At 35.4% G+C, this 17,138-nt stretch overlaps 1 long non-coding RNA gene across 3 annotated transcripts in view; it reads left to right on the top strand.

Moving 5' to 3' along the window:
* Nucleotides 1–12,385, top strand: part of LOC137479320 (uncharacterized) — an 88,544-nt gene extending 76,159 nt beyond the window's left edge. For all 3 annotated transcript variants that reach the window (XR_011002157.1, XR_011002158.1, XR_011002156.1), the window contains 2 exons: nt 10,986–11,249; nt 12,286–12,385. This is a non-coding gene — a long non-coding RNA (uncharacterized lncRNA). The remainder of the gene's footprint in view (nt 1–10,985; nt 11,250–12,285) is intronic.
* Nucleotides 12,386–17,138: the final 4,753 nt, after the last annotated feature.

Genomic DNA, 17,138 nt, shown 5'->3' with positions numbered 1-17,138 from the left:
CATTGAGTAGCTTTGCTGCATAAGTGCGGTCTTCATCTGAGCAGTCTCTTTGGTACTTGCTGAGCTGTTGCCGAGCTTTCTACATCTGACATTCTCAGCATGGAGCCCCTGGTAGAACAAGACCATAGATGTGTAAATTCCTCCAATATCTGTTAGTGTGACCTGTTTATCCATCATATTCTTCCTGCCATTTCATTTGGAAGTCACAGTCCCTTGTTGTTCTTAAGTTCCAGTTTAATTATTTTACAATGTCAGCACTTAGTGCATGCCCAGTCAACCCTAAAAGCATAACATAATACTAACCATTAAAAAGTACTGCTTTTCTGTACTGGCTTCTCAAATTCCTGCAGACACTAGAAGTTTCAAACTACATTAATTATGCTTATGGTAATTGCAGCAGAGTTGCACATTTTTATGATGTTTTTTGAGGTCTCTCAGTATTGAAACTCCCTTACTTAAGCTTTCCCAGATAATTAAAATGATGTTGGATTAGCATGTCAGTGTTGTCTCTTTTCTTCTTTAGGATTGGTCAGAAATAATTTGGTTATGATAGAGAGTGATTTTGGTCATTATTAATTGACCCACAAAACATTTTCCCACAAAGAAATATACAGTCTTTTTTCAATGTGAATCAGGTGATACTATCTTTATGAATTCACCTTTCATTTTTATTCTTGTGGAGTTCACTGTACACCTTTAGAGACATCTCTAGTGCAATTGTTAGTATAGTGGACTTGTTTGCAGTGAGAAGAGGTCAGTTCAACATTTGTCTTTCCTATTTTGCCTACAAAGTAATACACACCATTCTGCTACTTTAGAAATCTCTGGAGCATAATGTAAACTGAGATTTAATGACTTGGAACCTGTTGTTTCAACTGATACTGTGACAAGTTCCTAGCTTGCTGTAGCTTATGTAAGATTGTTTTTTTTTTTATTTCAGACTGCATGATATCTCCAAAACATTTTTAATCACAAACTTCAAGGTAAAACTAGTGGATAGAGCAAATTCTTGACTGAGAGATCCAACAGACTTTAACCTGTCCCACTAAAGTGTGTGTCAATGTTTTATTAATTTCTGCTTTCAGCTTCTCCTAGGCTTCACTTGTATTCCGGGAGGCATATCTCTTCCTGTGACACTTATCAATGCTTTATGGTAACAAATGTGTGACATGCATCAGAAAAAGTGATTGATTTTTTTAACTGAAGTCATTAAGCATGTCCTATACTCCGACAAGTTACAGGAGCAGGCAGTGAGAAGTTGCCACGAATGTCAGTACATCAGAGTTGGATCTAATCACAGTTATGCCCATGTGTGCTATAGGAAATTGCTTTTACTGAGGTCTGGATGTTATGGCTTTTTCTCTCAGTGCAGGGTGTCCTTGAGTAAGCGTGTGCTTCTTTGTTAGTGCAGTTAGCTGAATTCTACAACAGCAGAGGGTAAACCACTTTTAGTTAATGTTATTTAAAAAAAAAAATCAGTCTCATACCCCTCAAAAGCAGGATATAGGCTATATGTAGGACTCTTAAACATTCTGAGCTTACTTTGTTCCATCCATTCTGGAACATATTTACATCAGTGAAAAGTTCTGATTAAAAAGAGATTTTGCAGTCTTTTTAGTAGAGGAGATTCTGGGCTTTTTAAAGTCACTGAAAGTTAAAGTAACAGTTCAAAATTAATACATTAAATAAACATTGTTAAAGCATTGTGTCTGGCTTTATATGTTCAACTAATTAGTATGTCAATTAAAAATGCATTGATTTATGTTTTTAATTGCAGGGCACTTAGCATATTTGTCTCTTCCTAGTAATTTGCTAGTCAGGTACTTTGTCTTTGAATATTGTTCATTCAATAAATTTCAATACAAGTGGATTGCTTTAGAAATACAAAGCCATGTTCCCCCTTGAAGCACTTTTCTGTGGGAACTAAATGTTGGTTTCTACTTTGGAAGGCCTGTGACTGCAAAAACCATTCATGGATTTGGATTTCTCATGTGACCAAACTAAGACCACCTGGAAAATGGGGCAGCATCTGTAGGTGCCTTACACAGCCTGTCTTAGTAAACTTGAGTTAAAATTAGTCTCTCTGTGCCTGATGTTCTTTGACAAAACCAGGAGGCCAGGAATTATGAGCATATGCGTTGTAGTATGTTTTCTTTTTAAATTATAAAACTCAAGGCCAGATTAATTCTGCTCTCCTTGTCCTTGTTGGTGAGGGAATTTTTTGGTCATTCATATTCTAAAAAAGAAGACCAAACATTCTGATTTACAGTAGTGTGGGTTGCAGTTCTGTAATTAATGTAGAAAAGGTAACCTTGTTTTGTAGGCTCAGGGTACATGGGATTATAATACAATCATTTATGTTTGTGTGTCTGATCAAATCTTTCTTTTAATCTACTGCTTGAACCTGGTGAGAAGCTGATGTGAGATTTTTAATTTTATTTATTACAACAAATAGTTGAAAATTGGAATATAATTTGAGTTTGTTGCTGCTTGTAATCTGTTTAGGAACCTGTAACAAGAGTTTTAACATTTACTAATGTCTCTTGTCTAGCTGAGCTTACACGGAATACTACTAATATCAGAATGAATAATGGCAGTAGGAGAAAATAGATTACTCTTCAATTGTAGTATTTTGGAATTTACCTCAAGTGTCCAAATGTACAGTACCACAGTTTTATTTTTTTCTTAAGTTTTATGAAAGATCCAGTAATATTAATAACATATTGTTCCGATATCATTGGTTTCTTAGGAAAATGAATTTATTTTCCTTGTGTTCTACAACGCTACATCAAAAAACCCCAGCTTTCAAGAAGTTTTCAAAGACTTGGAAAAAAATGCATTTCAATAAGAAGTGATGTAACTGTTAGATTGATAGTGTGAACAAGTGATGGCAGAAAAATATCCTCCCATAAGTCATTGTTAAATATACTGTGTAGGTTCTATTCTCTCCTTTAACCTATAAACTCAAGATAAGTAGTATTTATTTCAGTAAATATGCCCCTTTTTATTGTATTTTACATTCCAGAGAGGTTTTAGCAAGGTTGATGTTGAGGAAATATTTCTACCAGGTAGTAAGACAGGTTAATCCTTTTTTCTGGATTAGAAATAAAAAGGAGATTTGGTTGCCATTCTGGTCAAACTGATCTTTAAATTACTCTAGATGAAGAGAATCTATTGATTTTTTTCTTAATTCAGTCTTGAGATATTCAGCACTTATTGCAATGAGTTTTGAAATGCAATCCCAAAGGATTGAAAATTTGAAAGTTTTGTCTCTAATTTTGACTGTAACCATGAAAAATACAAGACAGTGCAAAACCTAGGCATTGCAAAACTCAAACAATTTCTGTTTCTTATGTACTAAGGATGTAATTGTGTCCTGGCAGCTCTTGTATGACCTTTCCCAAAATGCCAGCCATTTTTGTTTTGGAACAAGTTAACAGCCATGGTGAGCCCCCAGACACGGTGATTTTCCAGAGCAGCCGAACCCTTCTCTTTGAATACCTGTCACTGCTCCCCAGTGCAGGGCTCTACAATGCTGCACCACCTCCACCACCAAATCGTGTCCCAAGAGTTTCTGACCATACTCGCATGCCTTGAATTGCAGTCTCACTTTGTGGAGCTGCTCTCTGGTAACCCAGCTTCCAAATAACAAGGTCTGTGGGAGACTTATTATTGCATTTTTCTCCTTCTGGTAATCCAAACAATAAAATTACCTTCCAAATTGGATGGTTGCAGAATCATCCTAGAAATCTCCTTGGGCTACATATTATCCCAAACATGCTGATGAATTTTAAAATGTACTTTGGTGTTTTTCCAGTTTTTGTTTTTTCACTGACCTGGAAATTCTATGTGTATGTTATATTTCTTGTAGTTTTTCTTTGACACAAAAAGCATTGACATTTCCAGACTGTTTATCATGAAAATGCAGTATGAATATTGTCCTTGATGTCCTTTCTGGCTGATCCAAGCTTGTTTCTTCTGCAGATTATTTCATTTTCTTGCAGCTGTGAAACATACACTAAACCTGCTCATTCAGTGAAAAAGCCAGAGAATTGCATTTCCTTGTCAGGTTGCATTGCTTCAATCTGTGCAGCACATATAAACCAATTTCCCTTCATTCCTTTAACTCTTGCTGTGTCAAATTCATTGTGATTTGTTTGATGCAGCTCATCTTCAGGAATTAATTAACTTCTTTTTCCATTGGCAAGGGAAAAGACTTACACAAACCCCACCGACTTTGTGGTCAGGTGACAGCGTTGAATTTCTGCAGTGGCAGTGTTTTCTTCAGTCTTTGTAGGATCTCTAAGATTGCACAGTAGGTTTCTATTTTCCATGCCTTTTTTAATTTCCATGCTATTACAGAAAGCTGCCTGGTTTTCCTCACAGACAGTATGATGGTAGTGTAGGACTGGGGACCCTGCTATTTGAGGAAAGGTTTTTCGAGAGGAAGGATTAGAGATTTTTGCACTTTAAAATCGGAGCTACTTATGGGTGGGCTGGAGTCATAGCATCACTTTTTATGGCTTTCATAGGATCATGGAATAATTTAGTTTGGAAAAGTCCCTTAAGATCATGGATTCCAACCATTAACCTAGTGCAACCAAGTCCACGAAGACTTTGCAACACTTCTGCAATACTCTCCATTAGAAATGTGATTTGGTCTTCACAGATGGCTCAGAATAGCTGGCTTATGCACACTGTGAATGTGGGAGACTCTCTTGAATAGCTGAGTTCATATTAAGCAGAAGATTTTCAGTGGTTTGAGGTAAATATTTTAATTTTGTGTAGAAGCTACACTCTCTGGTGGAGACCTAAAATGTCAAATTTATGCCTCTGATGAATTATTAAATCTGTACTGCTAGCATCTGAAAAGCTGCAGTTTCAAGGGAAAGAGGGAAAGTATAAATAAGCAAGTAAACAAAATACTCAAAATACATTTTTTTAAAGAAGGAAATTACCCCAAATTGTTTTCCCTTCATTTTTCTACTCCCTACAGGGCTCTTCTGACTGCCACAAGTTGTTACTTCTATTTTCTCTATACGTTAAAAGACAGAAAAGCTTTTTTTTTCTGCCAACAAACCATCTAACCAAGAATTACATGTTTTGCTTTTGTTTGTTCACTTGCTATTTTCACCTTCGAGTGCGAGAAGGCTGAGGTTTCCTTAGCTCAGCAAGTAGAGAGCTGAGTGTCTCAAAGACTCTGGAGTTTTCTAATTACCAGGTGCATCTCTGCAAGAAATCCTTATGCATACAGGGCTGTATTTAAGATGATCTTGTCATTTAAATCTAGATTACACAAGGAAGTTAAGAGAATTATTTAAGCATCTGTTAAACTGTTTCTAAGTCCTTTGGTCTATGTGGTATTTTATGTTCTGATGGTCTGTTAAATGTCAAATTAGGAAAACATTCACTCTACAGAGAAGAAAGAGATTCTCATGATTGAGTTCATTAACAAAAGTGTGATAAAGTTGTTGATATGTAGAGCACACAATTAATCATCAATGAAATTCTCTTCTTGAGGGACTAATTCTGATTAGCCATCATTTGCAACTACTGGGCCTCCACATATTGGTTATTTTATTCATGTCCTAAGAATAACCAGGAGTGCTCAGAGTGGGACTGAAATTCCAGTTTGCTCTGCAAAAATAATAGAACTGAGGATTGAAAATTGCAAATGGGGTGATTGGAAAATTTCAGAAGGAGAAGAGAAAACATTTTAACTTAAGTATGTATTATTAAAATATTCCTCTGATTATGGTCAGATTTAATTGCAGGATTATATGTGATGAAAATCCAGGGCCTGGAAATCATATAATTATTTAAAACACAACTCTTAGCCAAAATAAAATTATTTACTATACATTCTGGAATATTGAAATGCACACAGACAAAGGAACAGGGAAAAGCAGCTATATTGCCTTCTTATCTGAAATATACACATTACTCTGCAGTTAAATTAATCATTATCAATGCTATAGGGTTTACTTACCATCAGCATTTTTACTGTCCCTCTCCTTTGTTACCCATTAAGATTTTTGGAGCTTTTTTGAGATCAAGTAGCTAATGATGATTGACAATCATACTGCTGATTTTTAAATGCCTAGTTGAATCTGAAGTGTTGGTTCCCCCAAAATTAGAGGGCAATTCTGAATACACAAAGTAAAAATTTAAGCTCAGTTGTCCTAGTAAAGAGAATAATAATTTCTTTAATGTCATATAAATATATTCTCCATATTACTCTTTACTCAATTCCTTTTCATTTTTGGGTTCCAACCACAGATTTTCCAAGGGACTTTAGGCATTTATGAGGAAGCCCAGATAAGTATCTGGAACATCTTACAATGCTACAGGTTTTTGTGAGGAGTATAATAAATAACTTTATTTTTTAACACATATTTGTTGCAAGCATTACTTAATCTTCTTAAAAAAGGTAATCTTTTTGCTTATGCATTCCTGGGCAAATTGTACTGGAGGCTGCTTTTACTTCATAGAGCATATTTACTAACATTCTGATTGAGGACATTTAAATTAAATGCTCTTTTCTTTATTACACTATTTTAATAGTGTAATAAAGAATTATATTACAATTTGTACAAAGCCACATGTCTCTTTGAACTGTGGAAATCCCTTGATTTCACCTTCAAGGTATCACATATCCTATTTTTGCCACAGTCATAGTAAAAATATTCTGGAGTTTTTAATTTGCTCATTTAATATACATTAATCATCCCAGCTAATGAACATAATTTCTTTCACACAAAAGATTCATTAAAACTTAAAAATTAATTGCTCATGACCCAGAATGATACTGTGTCTCAGCTGGCATGATGAACACTATGGTTTTCAAACCATATTTTCTTTTTGTAAGATGTGTAACATCAACTGCTATTGATTAAAACAGGCTGGTGCTGCTAGCTATCATACATGGAGTGCAACAGCAGAGGATTATCAGGGAGATCATCAGGCCCAGCAATCAAACACACAAGCTTACACCACTGTCTCTTAAAACACAGTTAATTTGTTCATGTTTTCCTAAGAGCAATTAACAGCAGGCAGGAGTTTTAATGAAATTAGCTGGTGTTTCCCACTGGGGCTATTTATTTTGAGCATTACTGAGTAGCAACATCTTAGAAGTGTTTACCTTAAGTCATGATTAATAACAAGGCTGTTCAGCTACATGTTAGGTAAAATGAAGAGCCAAATCAAGAGATATTTCTAATGAAGTAATAGGATCCATTGGTGTATTCCCTGCCTAAGAATACTTTTGGAGAAGAGGGGTGGAACCTACCTTTCCTAATCTTTTTTTGTGCAAATCAACAGAATTCAAGTCACTTTTTGCACAAGTGTACTTTTCAACAATGTAATAGTTTAGTAAAGTGGGATTGGATTGAAACATTTAGAGATTTCCAAAAGTGTCTATTTATGAGTTACTTAGAGCTGTACAAATGACCTGTTAAAAGAATTGATGAACTTTTCTGTTAGGGTTAAACAGGATTTTAAACATGCCAATGGAAATAAATTTTGGGAGTTTAAAAACTGCCAGAAGTTTAATAACCAGATTCCTAATTTCTTCATGACTATCAAATCAAACATACTTTTTTTTTAAAAAAAGAAAAGTAGCTCTTTAGGTAAAATAATTATCCAAAATATGAGAAACATTTTTGAGAAACTTCTGCTAGAAAGTGAGATTTTTAGAAGAAGCTAAATGATTTAGATCCAAACTCTGCCACTTGAAATCAAAGAGGTTCCTGCTTCTAAGGAATGTAAGTACTTACAGAAATTTATGGCATAATGAAATAAACCCCTGTATTTTTCAAAATGCTGTATCATTGTTCTACAAGACTCCAGGATGTTCTTTGAATTGTAGTGTGATACAATTTCATCCTTATTGGTATCATTGAACTCATATTGGTATTTGACTCGCCTTGCTTTAAAATACTGTCACAATTAAAATTATCTCTTGTGTTTCAGTAACCTCAGTGAATGTCAGCCTTTTGACTGAGGGGCCTTGATGCTTTAGCAAAGTCCTTGCCTTGCTGTTCACAGCATGGGGCCTTTAATCTGATTCACTGTGGCAAGTTTGGAAATCAGAAGCAGTTATGCTTATAGCTCCTGACTGAGTAAACTAAATCTGTTGTTTTGATTGCACTTGTCTTACTGTAGTCCTTTAGAAGTGGGACACATTAAGTAAAAAATGTACTGCCTTCGTTATGAACCCCCCCTCCCAAATCAACATAATCAAAGAGTAATCAACATTTACATATGGTGTCTTTCCAAATCAGAATTAATTCCCTTATTTTGAATTCACAGTGTTTTTTCTTTATGGAGTGCTTAAGCATCACATTTATGTGAGAAAAATCAGTTTAATGTAATTTAGAGTTGTTTCTGCTGAATTCAGTAGTCATTCAGTTGTGTTTAGGACAGGAGTTCTACCAGGGGCTGTTATTCCATGAGCAGACCAAGAAAGGCAGTGCAAACAGAAGTGCAAGTGAAGGATCATCTCTTCTCTGCACTGCGTTACTCACACCAGAGAAAGAATTTGACCAGGATGCAAAACTACATTGTACTGATGTAGACACACAAATGTGTGTGCTAATGCATGAATAGTCCTGTGGACAAATTGCCACTGATTTCTATGAAGATGAGCTTAAAATTTACTACAGAGGTGCTTCTTTCTTTGCTGAAGTTGCCAATTACTGTGTTTTCTATGCTACTTCAGACAGACAGGAAAAAGAAAAGCTAAATTTATAGAGAGTCATGAGATCACTTATATTTATAAAACTTTATTGATTCTAATATTGGGCCTAAGATTTGGTGACCTGATCTTTTCACAGAAAAAAGAACATAATATTTGTGTTGGTAAACAAGACCTTAATTTTAGCTTTCCTTGGGGGAAGATGGATGGGTTCCCTCTACTAGGACAGGTTAAGTGAAGAAGGGACCTGACGTCATTAGAAGATTTAGTCTAATAATTAACCCTTCAGATTTAGAAAGGTTACAAATATCTATTGAAATGGCTCATATGAAGCTCTGCTTCATTAAATATCCTGTATTTTCCTCTGATGATGATAATTACACACAGTAGTCAAATCCCTCCTCAAGACTTTGGTAAGATAAATATACCAATTTCTTTTTAGGGCACTTTAAAAACAATATTCTTGTTGAGGCTACCTTCCTCTTTCTAATCTTCTCTCTTTTCTAGTAATTGTTTTGCTAAAGCAATTGTAAGGGAGATTTTGCTCCTTCCAAATAAATCCAGCTGAATAATTGCTCTTCTCTGGCCTTGAGTTAATCACTAATTCCAAAGCTATTACAATGCTGCTATAAAAGCAGCATTACACATTTTTATCATACAAGCCAATTATTGATGTAAATGTTTGTACCTCCAGGATAAGATTATAAATTGGGAAAATATAGAATGATTTTGTGAGTAGAATAAAATATCCTAAATATGAAGCAAACCAGAATTTTTTTAAATACAGTGAATCCAAAACTGCATTCCACTTTGGTTTATGCCTTGGTGAATTTAGCACCAAAAAATTCACACTGCTTCTTTCTGGGTCTTTTTCTTTTGAAAGGAAGTAAGGAAAAATTGGTTTCCCATACAATCAAGTACTGCATTGACTTTAGTAGAAGATTGAGTGTTGTGAGATAAACACGTATCTGATGTGATGGACTCAAAGGCTCCTTGAGTCAGCTCTTGACCCCAGAACTCCAATTAGTAATACAGGGTGCCTTCTACATTCCCAAAGTGTTGGCATGCCACAGTCTGCAAAACTTTCTTTCCAAAATGGAAGGATAGCACCATGCAGGGAGTTTCAGGAAAGTCTCCGTGAACTTAAGGACTGTTCCGGCTGCAGAAATGCAGAAGGTTTAGATAATTGCCATAAAATTAAAACAAAAATTCCTCAACACTTCTATGCAGTGTATTGTATATTAGAAATAAAGGGCAATTCTGGAGAGCTTGGATTAAACTGTGGACATTAATATTTCTAAATCCAGTAAATCTTTTAAAATCAACCAATGCCAAATAAATACTGTAAATCATACATTAATTCTTCTTTTTACATTTCAGCATCACTTCATCAAAAAAACCCCACATCTACCTCTCAGCACATCTGTTGATATATTGTAAATTTGCTATTTATAAAATTTTGGAAAAGTACTTGCCTCTGATTACTCCATTTTCATTATATACATATTCATATGTGTAATTATAGCAATTCAAATGCAGTGTGTATAGTGGAGTGTTAAACACAAGACAGGTTTCAATTAGAAATACAAGCACTATGGGGTTTCTATTTTTTATTTCTATTGCCTATTTTTAGGTATTTATATCTAGGTATTTATTTCTAGATATCTTTTTACTGAATTCTTATTGTATATCCAGTATTATCTTCCCCCAATTTTGTATGTACATAAAATCTTCTGTGTCTGACTAGTGGAAACCCAATACTGCCACCTTAAATTGCTTTTTTCCTGTTGTTATGTCTATTTGTAAAGATTTATCTATTTTTCCTTTTTTTCTGAAACCATATCATTTTCTATAACATTTATTATCTTAAGGAGCAATCTTTATTGTGTGTTCATTTTTGTTAAGGTAATTTTCATTTAGGTATTGATACTGTGCCCAGTAATGTTTTGCAGTGTATTTGGTACAAGTTATCATGCTTCTTCCTAATAGTTCACAAATACCTTATTCCTTAAATATCCCAGTGAATCATTTTTAAATACACGGATTAAACCACAAAATACTTCAACAGCATGTACTTGCATTCTGGTTATCTTGGTTTGTTTTCATCCAAGTGGAAATGAAGAACTGCAGTTGTGCTGTGTACACTCAAAAATTATAGCAGAACAAAACTCCTAATGGAGTTTATCTGCTTTCGAAATGTGGAGTTCCAGCCTTATTCCCTCACTAAAGATCATAGTGTGCAGAGCTTTTCCTGCTGAACTCGGTGAGTTGACTCAAGCTTTGTTGCCAGTCTCTCTGCAGAGGACTGGCACTCGGGCTGCTGACAGAGGAACCCTGCAGATCGCTCAGGGGCATTTCTGCATCACTTCAGCTGCGGCTGTGATCAGCCTTTTAAAGTTCTCCTTGAAGATGGGCTGTAGCAGTTTGAAAGGCAAACAATTCTGGTAACAACACCCATCCCCCGAAACTTGCAGCAGCTGATGAGTTGTCTAGGAGACAAAAGGAGAAGTATTACAGTCAAGTTCTAAGTGTACACTGAAGTAATTACTCACAGGTCAGTGAAAAATCCTGTGAGGTGAGTTTGTCTGTTGTTAATTGTGTGTGTCTTCAGGGACAGTCCTGCCACAGCATAATGAAGAGCACAGCCTCAGCTGTTCTTTGAGAAATTTAGATAACAACACAGAAAAGTGATGGGATTTGGAAAAATACCTATAAATATCTTTGGTCAGCACTATGGGCAAATGACAGAGGCTGAGTTAGTAGGTAGGACTCTTGTGCACAAAAGGTAGTTCACTGGTCATCTCTTAGGAAATTTGAAACTCTTTTGAAGTGGCTGTTTAAAATGCCAATTTAATTTTTTCCCTTTTTTTTTAAGTTTTACATTTTGTATAATCCTGTCAAAGCCATTTAAAATTCTCATTTTATGATATTACCTCAATTTCATCAAAATATGTGTTAATGAATAACACAGTAATGTCCTGGTATGGATATTTCAACATTTCTGACAGGCTTTACTACATAATAATGCCTCAGGTTTTCTATAGTCCCAGATTACCAATCACAGTAGAGATAATTATACATGAGAAAAGTTTTTGCTTGCTAAACAAATGAGCTTTATCTTATAAATTGCTAAATTACTAGAGCAACCTAATGCATGACTAGCCTTGAGTTTTGGTTACCAAATTCAGTGTGGGTTAGAATCATGTCAAACTGAAGTTAACCACAATTGAAGTAGGAAATCCTTAAACCTTGGTCCAATATTACTTTACCTGCTGCTAATACAGTTGCATATCTGAGATAATGCAGTTTAATAGTTGCTCTTTCTTACAGTCGGTTCTACTGTAGGAAATCCATGTTGTGAGCTGAAAACCAGACACAGCTCCATGCATTCCTGCTCTTTTCAGGCCAGAAGGATTCACAAACGTACACCTTCCATGAAAAGGAAATATTTCATTTTTTTCCTCTCTTTGAAATCCAGTTCCCTTGCAATCTAGTTGAAAATCAGGACTTCTCTTGCTAGGCAGTCTCCTGTCCAGCCCACCCTAAGTGGAACTATCATTTGTTTGTTGCCTGCAGTTTTGATGACACAGAGGTGGTAGCTCTCTTCTGCCTTCCCTTGAGCCATGCAAAAGATCTTCCCTCACTACACAGAATGAGGATGAGCAGAACCTGCCACAGAGAATTTGGAGGAAAGAGGTTGGAGAGGAAAGCCCAGGTGTAAGTAGTAGGTAAGAAGGGGATTAACTGAATGGATAAGGAAGATTGAAAAGGGTGGAAGCACAAAGAGCAGCAACAGAAAGGCAGTGCTAAAAAAAGCAGTTTTTAATGGTGAAATAAAACTGGAGCTATACCTAGCATAGCAGTTTATTTTCCTGAAGCTAGAATAGAACTGAAGATTGTGAGATTTTTCCATGTCTGTTGTAAGCAAATTGCTGGGAGGCCCAGTGATTGTCCTGTGAAGCTCTTGTTTTCATCCATGTTATTGAAAGTATGAGGTATCATAGCTGTAGAAAACTGCAGGAGAAAACCATGAGGGACTCAAAGATTTCAGCACTACTTATTGTCTGGGTATATATTGTACTGTCATCCCAGCCATTTTATAATCTTATAAACACTTCAGTTCCCAAGAAAGTGCTATTCTCCTTTAAAACAATGTGTCAGTTTCTCATAAAGTGCCTGAACTTGTTATTCTTTGTAGTATGTTTTTTTGTCACAGTGTTACCAAGTTTCCCTTTTGAGAGGAGGAAAGCAAAATAAAACTTATTCAGGGAGATGGGAGCCATCTGCGCCTGTTCCAAAGAACACCAAGGGGATTTCACCACTTTCTAGTTTTTTAATCAATGACAGATTGTGCTAAATCAGGCACCCAGTAATTTAAGAAATGCCAGTTTCTGATTCATAAAGCTTTCTGAAAATTGACTGAGTGGATATCTGGTGGCCCATATTATATTTGAAAACAAGTTCAGTGTATCTTTCCAAAGCAAACCATATGGATGTTTTAGCTGATCAGATACAAATAAAAAAAATAAACATTTGCACAGCACATTTTAAAGGCAGTATACACCAATTAATATGGAAATAATTATTGCTAATTACTAGACCTGAACAGGAATGGAATTTTATTTTGGAGAGGAAAATCATGTTTTCTGCAGTTTTCCAAAACTGAATAAAGCAATGCATTTTACAGAATGAAATAAACCCTACAAATGCTCAAAGTCTTTTAGCTTGGTACAGTAAAAGAGTTCCACTTTGTTTTTAACTTTAAAAAGAATGTTCAATATGCTATTCATATTTACAAATGTATTTATTTTCAGGATATTATTATTTTTTCCTATTTGTTATATTTATACTGAAAGTAACTTTTTTCATATTTTCCAAGTGTTTTGTGTTATATAAAGTTGCGTGCCAGTTAATTATGAGAAGAAGGTTTTAAATTAAGTTAATGTTTTCAAAATATAAGGTCTGCTTTCAAGCAGCACAGTGATAGTAAAAATAAATAAGAAAAAGAAGCACAAGCAAAAGTGTGTACAGAAACAATTCTGTGTAAGAATATAGAAGAAAGGCAGACATGAGTGAAGAATGGAGGTCTTAACTAACTGGCTCTTCAAAAGAATTATCTTATATACTAGAAAAACATTGTTTACCAACACATGGAAGGCAGAGCTTCCCTTCTGGGTCATGGATACCATGGGAACATTTGAGTCATCACTTGGAAGTTTGCTCCAATAAAAGCATTGCAACTCTAGGTTTCTGAGCTAAAAGTGTTTACTGCTTGAGGAAGTGTCCTGCTGCTCATAGTCTTTATAGTGTCCTTCACTCTGTAGTAACTGGGCTGCCACACATTTCTCCTCAGCCAAGATGCATTTTCAGTAGTTCAGTATAAGTTATTAAGCCATCACCTTCCCATATATAATGTTACTCAGTGTATTCTAACAGCAAAGGCTAAGTCTGATTGCTTCCAATACTATGGAAGATCCAAATACAAGAGAAAAGCTCTATGAACAGAAGCAGTAAAAATAATTTACTCTTAGGAAGTGCTTTTTATCTCTTGGCCCCACAGTTTGTATCTAAATGCTTGCATCTCTGTCTTGTGGTTGGGTATTTTGGAGAATAAAAGGACAAAGCAATTGCTCAGCATCGAATAGCACAGCTCAGAGCAACCTCCTGATTTTGTGACTTAAAGCTGAGGTAAAGTATGCTATTTTCTGTCTGATTAAACTCATCATAATTAGGTTCATAAAAGGAATGAATAGTGAATAAAGGGTCCAGCTGATGAGAGAGGAAGCCAAAATTTCATACCAAATATGATGCAAATTGTGATGCTTTTATACTTTTTTTCCCCCCCATCTGTTCTTGTTGCTTATATCTGCTCTTCCCATATGTGGCTGTAATAAGAAAAGGAATGACTTTGCCCCTCCTCTTAGAAAGATTATTGTTTCAGTGATATACATGAATGATTTGGTGTGATGTACTGGAATTACCACAAGAATGTATTTTCCTCCTAAATGTTTTTGTTCTATATCATAGAGATGTCAAGTCATTATACATTTAAATTAGATTATTTTCTGGAGTTAAAGCACCTTTCAGTTTTCCAGGTTAAATTTCTCCTAGGTAATAAACATTAGTTATTTCACATTGTTGTAGCTCCTGTAGCTGTCTTTTTCCTACATGTTGAACCTTCCAGCAGAAACCTTTGATCCTTTGATCTTCCTTTGCTAGGCTCCATTTGAGCAAGCTCTCTGTCATCTCCACCTGTAATACACTCATTATTTCTGGTAATGCCAGCAGCCTTCCAATTCACTTGTTTCAGTCTGAGTTCAAATTGAACATGGATTACCATAATTGTGGGAGTACACTTAATCACTGCACTTACTCAAGATGCTGCAGCTGTGTTTGCTTTCCCTGAAGATTCCAATTGTTCTGTACAATTCCAGCAAGAAAACATATTTTCATGCTCCACTAGTTTTAATATTAGTCAGGGAACTTTTTATGGGAATTTTAGTCTACAGAAGTATATAGTATTTGGACTTTCTTAAGGCTGTTTTGAGATTCTTGCTTACAGATATATTTGAAAACAATTGAAAGCCATGGCTGCATCTCAAACACAAGCAGGGTTTGGTTTCCAGTATTGAAGCTCATTTTTTCAATAGAAGATTCTCAAAAATTCTACTACCAGAGTACAAATTAGAAAACAAGCATTCATATTCTAAGTGAATGTTCAGATGGAAGTGAAAGCCAAGTGAAATCCTCTCCTTTTCATGCATCATGACCTTTCATGAATATTCTGTAAGCTCAAACTCTAAGCTCCACCTGTAGAAATTCATTCTGCAGTGAGGTGGCATAACTGTAATTAAGGACAGAAATGACTCTGCAATTTGTAATCCAATTCAGGTCCTCAGTGGGAATGAATTATCAGACATTATGAAGTTAATTGGAGCTGTTCTTATTTATTCTTGGTACCTGACACACAGTTCATAAGCCTGCCAATACTTGTTGAGGGAAAAGAAAACTTGGCTCCCTTTCTCTTGGGCTCTTAAGCCTAATGCAAAGTAAAGAAATGAGATGAGAAATACAAAGCAGAGAGTGGAACAGCTGAGTTGGAAGGTGACATTTAAACAAGATCATTTGTTCTAGTGGTTTTATATTTGTAAATGATCACATATTATGATCTAAAAAGATGGTTAAAGTTCTGATTGTAGGATAAATTCTGCACTGCTATTGTCAGAGTAATTATCTGCCAACAAGATGCTGCAACATAGAATATCATCCACTGTTACTGTCTGAAATAGCTGACATTTGCATTGTTCCTTTTTTTTCCCTTTTTTTTGTAACTACTGATTTCACTGTCTTTCAGTTGAATTTTTGTCTTACTGTTTTAGCACAGCTGCATTTCACAAGGTGCATGCAATCTCACACCTTAGTTACGCTATATATTTGAAAGGCTATATGCTGCAAAGAGATTATCAAAATAGATTATAAACATTATAAAATATAATTATTATATATAATATATTTTGTATATAATATTATGTAATATATTACTATTGTAAAAATAGATTTATTACTCTATAGAAAAAATTTGAAGATGACAGTTGTTGGATGATAGCAGTCTGTACAACCTGTGTTATAAAAGTACAGCCACTGTGTGATAATTTGATACCATGTCATCCTTTCTTCCCTGTGAGCAGGTCTCACTCCTTACGTTTCCATTCAGTTGACACAGGGTCCTTAATGCCCATGCTCCCTTCTTTCTCCTAAGTCCCCATGAGCCTGGATCATTTGTTCTTGGGTGGCAGCAGGAACCATCTGTAAAAGCCAGAGTTTGGGGTGTTTTCTGTGACCTGTGTTTTCCACATAGACACTCACAGTAGATGCCCTGCTTGCCCTGGCCTTTGCATGCTTCTGCTGAATTCTTTGCATAAGTTTATTATGCTCAAAACATTTTAGGGTGTATTGTTTTTTCTGAGACTATAACAGCCCTTGTTGGACAATAAAAACAAAGCTTAATGTCATTTTGATTTTTATGTTAGGATACTTAGTAATATTATGAGTAAAAACATCTATTATGGAGAAATATTTCAGCAATCTGTGTGAAAGAGCTGAATCAGAGTGTGACCTTAAGTACAATTGTAGCTAAAGAACAGGCTATAAAGGTAGAGCAAATCCATCGTGGACTGTCTGCAGTCTCTGATACCTGATAGTGCATGAAAGGATGATTTATCTTCTGCTGTTAAAAGAGAGTACACTGGGAAGGCCTATATAAAAAAAGTCAATGGCAGCAAAAAGCAGAGACATCAGGGAAGCTGGAATAGCTGCTCAACCCATAACAGAGTCCTGTATTTGATGTAACTGCCTGACTTGGAAGAGCAGGATTATAATGAAGACGTTATATATAAAAGAGGTAGATAATATTCCATTAGTTTTAAAAGAAAATTGAACAATT

The sequence above is a fragment of the Anomalospiza imberbis genome, chromosome 9, assembly GCF_031753505.1.
Source record: "Anomalospiza imberbis isolate Cuckoo-Finch-1a 21T00152 chromosome 9, ASM3175350v1, whole genome shotgun sequence".
Classification (NCBI taxonomy): Eukaryota; Metazoa; Chordata; class Aves; order Passeriformes; family Viduidae; genus Anomalospiza; species Anomalospiza imberbis.
The sequence above is the reverse complement of the archived record's forward strand: the minus strand, read 5'-3'. Positions and strand labels throughout refer to the sequence as shown.